The following is a 7903-nucleotide window of genomic DNA, read 5'->3' as shown; positions in this document are numbered from 1 at the left end:
GGTTCCTAAATCTATATGTTCACAGTTAAAGAAAACATTATAGCATAGCAAATGGCCAAGACAGTACCCTCCTCATCCTGTTTCTTTTGTATTGTCAGGGTTCTCAAGACATGATGGGGAAGCATAGGTATTCAACAAGACATTTAATTTCCAAGAACACAGGGCTGAACTACATTTCTCAGGTCCCAGCGTTTCAGTGGGGTCATGGCACTGAAACGGGAGCGGTGATGGCAGTTAGGAAAGGGTGTGCTCTTCTATCCCTTTTTCTCCCCTCCGTACTGCAGTCAATGAAGGAGGTGGCAGATGAAACACTGTTTTAAGTCACCTTTTGGAGGAGCTGCAGGCAGTAGAGTCTCTAGCTCCCTGTCAGACTGTGATGTTAATGAGAAATAAATTTCTCATGTGTTAAGACTGAGATTTCAGGGCTAATTGATCACAGCCTATTACAGGCTAGCCTGCTAATTCAGACATGATATAATGCATATTGGACATGCATATGCACACAATTCAAGAGATGTAAAAGGCCTGACAGTCTCCTTTGTCAGAGGCAAACACTATTACTGGTTTCTTATCTATCTTTCAGAGATAAGTTATGTGCTAATAACAAAAACAGTATAATTACAGTAATGGCAGCACACAGTAAGAACTTGCTGTAATATTGACCCTAAAAGTTATTCTTCAGACCCAATGGAAAGTGATCTAGGTCAGTAATGTGTGTGTGTATGGTGGGGAGGGGAGTCTTTGCTCCAGTCAGTCATTAAGGGACCCAACTGAAAGAGGCCCTACAATCTTTAATAATGTGTCTTTGAGACTGACCTGGCCAGTAATATCTGCCTGGCCAAAGGGCAAAGAGCATAAAGGATGGCATATGAGAGGCTTTTATAGGCCAGCTCTGCCAATAATTGACTAGAATTCAGTCACATCCCCATATCTTAGTGCAAAAGAGGCTGGCGAGTATAGTTGAGTGTACACACGGAAAAAGAGGAACTGTGTTTGGTGATCAGGGAGTAGTCTTTGCCTTATGTGTTCATTCATACAACAATTCTATGATCGAGGGGCTACTATTATACCCACTTTACAGACTGATGAACTGGGGAACTGAAAAGTTAATTCATTTACTGATGATCAGCTAGTAAGTGGTGGAACCTAGAAATGTCTGGCACCAGGGCTGGGCTTAACCACTGTAATCTATCCTTTCTTTATACAAAGTAGTGGATTATACACACTGTTTTCTATTTTGTTACTATTTTTTTCCCCTTAAGGATATTTAGTTGAGATTATTTAATGCTAGTACATATAAGCCTGTTTATTTTTTGATAGCTAATACTATTCTATTACATAAATGAATCATAATTTAAGTACAGTTACAATGATGATTGTTTCCATTTTTTCCCCATTTCAAGTAGTGTTGCAGTGAATATCCTCAAAAGTTTGTGTTTGCACACATGTGCATGTATATGGAGAAGAATAATTTCTAGAAGTAACATTGCTCAGCTAAAATGGTTTATGTATATTTACTTTTATGGATGTCTTCAAATATTTTTTTTAAAGATTTTATTTATTTGAGAGAGAGAGAGAGCACACAAGCAGAAGGGAGGAGCAGAGGGAGAGGGAAAAGCAGGCTCTCCACTGAGCAGGGGCTTGATTCCAGGACCCCGGAGCTCATGACCTAGCTGAGGATAGACGCTTAACCAACTGAGCCACCCAGGAACCCCTTCAAATATTTTTTAAACAAAAAGTACAATTTACATTTCCATCAACAAAGTATGCAAATATATATTTCTCCATAGTTATATGGCACAAAAATTTTCTCCTTTTTGCTATTTGCTAAATTATAAGTAAAAATGGTATTTGATAATATTTGTTTTTTTTTTTTTTTAAGATTTTTTTATTTATTCATTTGAGAGACAATGAGATAGAGAGAGAGCATGAGAGGGGGGAAGGTCAGAGGGAGAAGCAGACTCCCTGCCGAGCAGGGAGCCCGACGTGGGACTCAATCCTGGGACTCCAGGATCATGACCTGAGCCGAAGGCAGTCGCCCAACCAACTGAGCCACCCAGGCGCCCTTGATAATATTTGTTAAGAATACAATGGATGAAAATGAACAGATTCTTTAGATTAGGATCAGCAGAACACTCTTCTAAGAGAAAACCAGATAGAGATATAAGTAGTATGGTGTAGCCAACACTCAGTTATTTTGTGGTATAATGTAACAACATCTCATTTTTAGAGAAAACCATTCTAAGAGAAATGTCAGTAATTTTTCTATGAAAATGATTAAACCAATGAATAATTTAAAATTGTCTGTCACTTTGGGTATGGCAGCATCCCTTAGTGCCTTAAGAACTTTTCAGAAGGCAAATTGCTCTAAATACATTTTTCCATTATGCACAAAGTGCATTTCCTCTTTGCTGTGTTGCCTGAACTTAACACAGGTAGAATTATATTTATGATATGCAGTGAGGTATTATGAAGCCACACAATATTTCCTGCTGTATAGGGACTGGGATGTTGTGAGATTAAAGAGTGCCTCTTCCTGTGCTTTTTTTTTTTTTTTAAATCAACATAACTTTTTTTTTTTTTAAATCAACATAACAATGTTTACAGAGTTTTACCATGTCAAAGAAGCTTGTGCTTGGTTCTGTGGTGGATGCAAAGATTAGCAGGCATACCATGACTGATGTCCAAATTAAATTCACCACCTAATATAATCTTGACCATATAACACAGAGTGTGATAAATACCACAAAAAATACATAGACATATAAGCAACATAAATTAGCAGCACTTCTTCCATATGAGTGTGTTCTTTTGATTATTTGTCATTCTTTGTTTTTGAAGAAATACCAGCATTAAAAATCTTTGGTAATAGTATAAAAAATATTCAACATTAATTTTTGGCAAAGGGAACATTTAAATTTCATTTTAGAATGGAAATATTATTGACATCTGAATATCTTTAGTTTTTAATGATGTTTTGATTTCTTAAGCAGATATCAAGACTAAAACAGGATCATTTAATTAGGTCATCTTTAGATTTTATATATGCATATATTACATTTTTTATTGAAGTACAATTGACATACAATATGCTGTTAGTTTCAGATGTATATCATGGCAGTTTGATATTTTTATACATAATGAAATGATCCCCACAATAAGTGTAGTTACTTTCTGTCATTCTACAAAGTTATTACAATATTACTGACTATATTCCCTGTGCTGTACATTATATCCCTGTGACTTATTTTATAACTAAAAGTTTGTGCCTCTTAACCCCTTTCTCCTATTTCACTCATCTGCATAAGCCCTCCGCACTCTGGTAACCAGCAGTTTCCTGTATCTGTGAGTCTCTTTCTGTTTTATTTTGTTTATTCATTTGTTTTGTTTTCTAGAATCCACATATGAGTGATATCATGTGGTATTTGTCTTTGTCTGACTTACTTCACCTAGCATAATATGCTCTAGGTCCATCTGTCTTGCTGCAAATGGCAAGATTTCATTTTTTTTTCAGCTAAATAATATTCCATTGTGTGTATGTATATATATATAAATGTGCATATATACATATATATGTTTGTTTATCCATTTATCTATGGATGGACACTTAGGTTGCTTCCATATCTTGACTGTGTATATAATGCTGCAATGAACAAAGGGGTGCATATATGTCTTTAAATTGGTGGTTTTGTTTTCTTTGGATAAATACCTAGAGGTGGAATTGTCGGATTGTATGGTAGTTATATATATATTTTAAGATTTGTATGAGAGAAAGAGAGCTTGAGCAGAGGGAGGGGCAGAGGGAGAGGAAGAGGCAGCCTCCCCACTGAGTCACATAACAATGATTATTATTAAGAGGCTGTGAGTATAATGGGTAAAATCATACGGGTCAGTGCCAGACAGCCTGCATTTGAATCCTAGCTCTACCACTTACTGGCTGTTGTGTGGATTACAGATAATCCATGAAAAATGCTTAAAATAGTATTACTCAGTTTAACCATTATTCTTAATCAGATATTGGTATAGAAGTTAGCTTGCTTCTGGAGAAGAATTTTGATGCTTTCTTGTTTCTATACTTAGGAAAAGTTTAAGATAAATAGGATACATTTTCTTCCCTGGTGGGGAACTCTCTTTTCATTTGCCAGTTCATTTAGTTCTCCAACTCTCCTTTGATAGAATAATAATTATACCAATTTCATAAATGTGAAATTCTCAGAGCAGTTAAAAAAGTATCTGAACCAAAATGTAAATCCAGGTTTCTCTACCAAAATCAAGATTTAAACATGCCAATATAGTAAAAGAAAAGATTTGTTTGAAAATATATGCCTTTTTAGTCACAAAATTTGTTCTTACACTTCCACATTCATTGATTACGGAATGTTTTTCTGTAACATGCCTTAATATAAAATGTGCTTTAATTACACAAGTTCAGTTTGTGGGAAGGTCTTACCTATGGCTTCAATGAAAGAAAGTAAAAATAGTACTACCCATCTGACTCACTTTTTAAAAATCATTTCCTCTTTTTTATCTTTCCCACCCTCTCTATCCCTATTCCTACTCATTGTAGCCCATATAATACCTGACCTGGGTTACTACAACAGCCTGAAAAATGTTTTCATCTCTAATCTTGTCCTCCTTAGAGCATTCTCTGCACTGTTACCAGAGTGGTTAATTGCCAGTATTAAGCACATTTCCCCCTCTACCCAAGTTAGAGCTCATTAGGGTAGCTTCTTGGCTCTCCCCGCTTACATCTCTTACCTCTCCGGCCTGGAATCTCACTGGAATGCTCAAGCAATAGCAGATGTTCAAAGTTCTCTTGAGCACACAAAAGTGCCTTTTCATCTTTGTGAATTTGACCCCTCATTGCCCTACTACTTTCTTTTTCCCCCGGTAATGAGCACTGTGCTTCATATACCAGAGGTTCTCAGTAGATGTGTTTCCTGAAAGAATAAACAAATGTTTCTGCTCTTCTTTTTGAAAAATCTTTTAGGGAAGCAGTTTTTATTGTGGAAAATCTTGAGAAGTTTAGTTATACACCAGGAGTCCTGGGTTTTAGTTCTGGTTCTGTCCTTGGCTCACTGTGGGAGACTGGACGTGTGCCTGTAGGTTTGGGCATATAAGTGTCCGAGCAGATTTTGGGATTGGGACAGCTCAATATTGGGGTAAAATTAGGAGAGCATTGAAGAGGCAGGAAAGCTTTGCATATTATTTCAAGTCTTACAACTACCAATGGAGTAGGAATTAATATCCTCATAATACCAATGGAAAATGGTGTCACAAATAAGTTAAATGTTGTCCAAAGGGAAGAAGAAAAATGCTTCTGATGCAAGGGCTCTGAGGAAGGAAGAGGAGAAAAGCCAAAAGTGAGACTGTCTTCATTCCTGAATCTATCCCCCTATATCCCTTCCATGATTGAATCTTTTGGAAGGAGGCAAAGGGTAGGGAGGGCTGGAGAGATCTGGGGACTCTGGAATGGGGGAGGGGGGCTTCCTTGTTTCTCAGGGCATGGCCTGGGGAGACTGCACTTCCTTAAATGAAGTTGAACATCCAGCATATTTGGTGTGCAAGGCTGCCCACTGCTGCTGCTTTGAAATGTCGAAGAAGAGGTCTAGGCAAATCAGCCTGTGCTGGCACTTCTAGTTCCCATGGCATACGTGTGTCATCATGCTTGTGGGGGATGCCCAAATGCTAAGAGGACCGGAAGAGGCATAGGGTCAGGACAAGGAGGCTGCAGAACGTGGGGCTGTGTGGCTGGAGTCTGGAGGAGGGCCTCCCCTTTCAACACTGGGTGCCAGTTGGAAACAGGCAGGACCACTGTCACTTCAGCAGGATGCCGAGCCAGCTGGGACAAAGCTAGGTCAGAGCACATTATTGCCAAAACCTCTCTGCCTCCAGTCTGTAAGAACTTAGAAAGTCCCTGGCAAGGAGGTTCTCAGAAGGAAGGAGGAAAAAGATGTAATTTACTGAGATTAAATCCTGAAGCACCTGAGATAATACCTGAAAAGTATTGGCTAAAACTGGAAGAGACTGAGTTATAATCATTGACGAGTCAAAGATGGTTGTTTCTGTTCAATGGGCTCAAAAGCAAGATGAGATTCCTTGCAGAAAATAGTTACCTTTTTTTGTTTGTTTGTTTTGCACATTTGAATTGTGGCATGTGTCATCAATGTATTTTTAATAATTCAGTCATTCAACAACTATCTATTGGTCATCTACTATATACAGGAATTCTGCTCATAACTCTTGCTGATGTTTCAAAGCCCTTTTTGAAACAACTCTTTCTGTGACCCAACGCTCTCTTGGAGACTCATGGAGGCCTTCTAAAGCCCAGCTTCTGAAACCCATCCTACCTTTTCTTACAGCAGAGGTTCCTTACTCTTCATAATTCCGCCTTATACTGCTTTCCTGGGGATTTCCATTATTATTTTTCAAGCAATAGTCTACACAGAAGGTGTGGTAGGCCTATATCTGTAAATGTATATGATCTAAATTTGAAAATTTACTAAGTCATAAATACACTGATTCCCCTTGCATTAGCTCCGTGGTGACCCCACCTTTTTTCCTGGATGTTAAGGGTAAAGCAGTAGATGGAAGTTTTTGATAAAATAACTCAAAGCTGGAAAAGGAAAAGCTTCTGCTTTAGCAGAGTAAGGTTGAAGAGGTATGCTAGCAGGAGGTTATCTTTCCTGTTCCAGGATTGGTTGGTTGTTTTTTGGATATCCTACTTGAAGATCAGACCACTGTGGAGAATAAGAAGCATAATTTCTGCCTAAGCAGTGAAAGAACCAGCAGGGAAGGGGTTGATTGAAATCCCTCTCTGAGGAGGCCAACCAGAAGAGAACAAGGGGCTAGGATTAGGGTGTGGGAGTGAGAGGTTAAAAGGAGTGAATGGCAGTGAGGAGCAGGAGAGAGTTCCTGGACGGGTCTGGAGGAGAGTCTCTTCAGGTACGGGAGAGCTTGCATGCTGTCCTCCAGGAGACCAGGAATGCAGCCCCATGCCATTAGTAGGACTGTGTGACTCCTTTGTAGGAAACCTCCTAGATCTCTGCCCCCCTTGTAGACACTGTATTGTTTGAACCTACAGTAGATAACTAACTGGACATTAGTTAAGATTCTGCATATGTGCTTCATGGCCTAAATAGGTGGTAGATGCTCTTTTCTTCCTTCTCCCTAGCTCATGTCCAGACTCCCTCAGGTGGAAGGCAGCATGGTGAAAAGACCTGCAAGGGGACCCATCAGACTGTAGTAGACAGAGTATGTTGTTTGCTGACTGTGCCACTGTTTCCTTCCACAGTAAGAGGGTTCATGTCCAGGTAATGCTCTGGAGCAGCAGAAGAGTAACAACCACAGCATGGTTTTAAATTCAATTCAAGAAATTCGATTCCTCCTCTTCCATCTTCCCCTGTCTTACGTTAAGCATTTGTAGTTGCCTCAGGCTTTGAAATTGTCATTTCATCAAATTATACTTTCACATATTGTTATAGAATACATAACAATATATTGCCATGCCAAAGCTATTTTATTGTTATAGAAGTTAGGTATATAGAAAGAAAAAAACAATAGAATAAAATAAAATCATCTGAAACATTTCAATTCCAATTTCTTTCTTTTTTTTTTTTTACATGAGATGATGGAACATTGAGGCAAATTCTTTTCTTCATGTCAGTATAAAGTATAATTTTCCTAGGGAAGTTTTTTCATTCCTTGATTGTGGGATCTATAGTGAATGCTGTAACCTAGTCCTACAAGAATACTATGACAAAAAAATCTGAACACGCAGAGCTTTTGGGGAAACAGAGCACTTTCTACTAAAGACCTGCTGCTGACCTCTGCTTTGATATTCTTTCAGGTTTCACTGGAGGTGGGAGGTGGAAGTTTGAGAGTCTTAATTCAATCGCTTTCT

The sequence above is a fragment of the Mirounga leonina genome, unplaced genomic scaffold (genome assembly GCF_011800145.1).
Source record: "Mirounga leonina isolate KUSES-001 unplaced genomic scaffold, KU_Mleo_1.0 Mir_127, whole genome shotgun sequence".
Classification (NCBI taxonomy): domain Eukaryota; kingdom Metazoa; phylum Chordata; class Mammalia; order Carnivora; family Phocidae; genus Mirounga; species Mirounga leonina.
The sequence above is the reverse complement of the archived record's forward strand: the minus strand, read 5'-3'. Positions refer to the sequence as shown.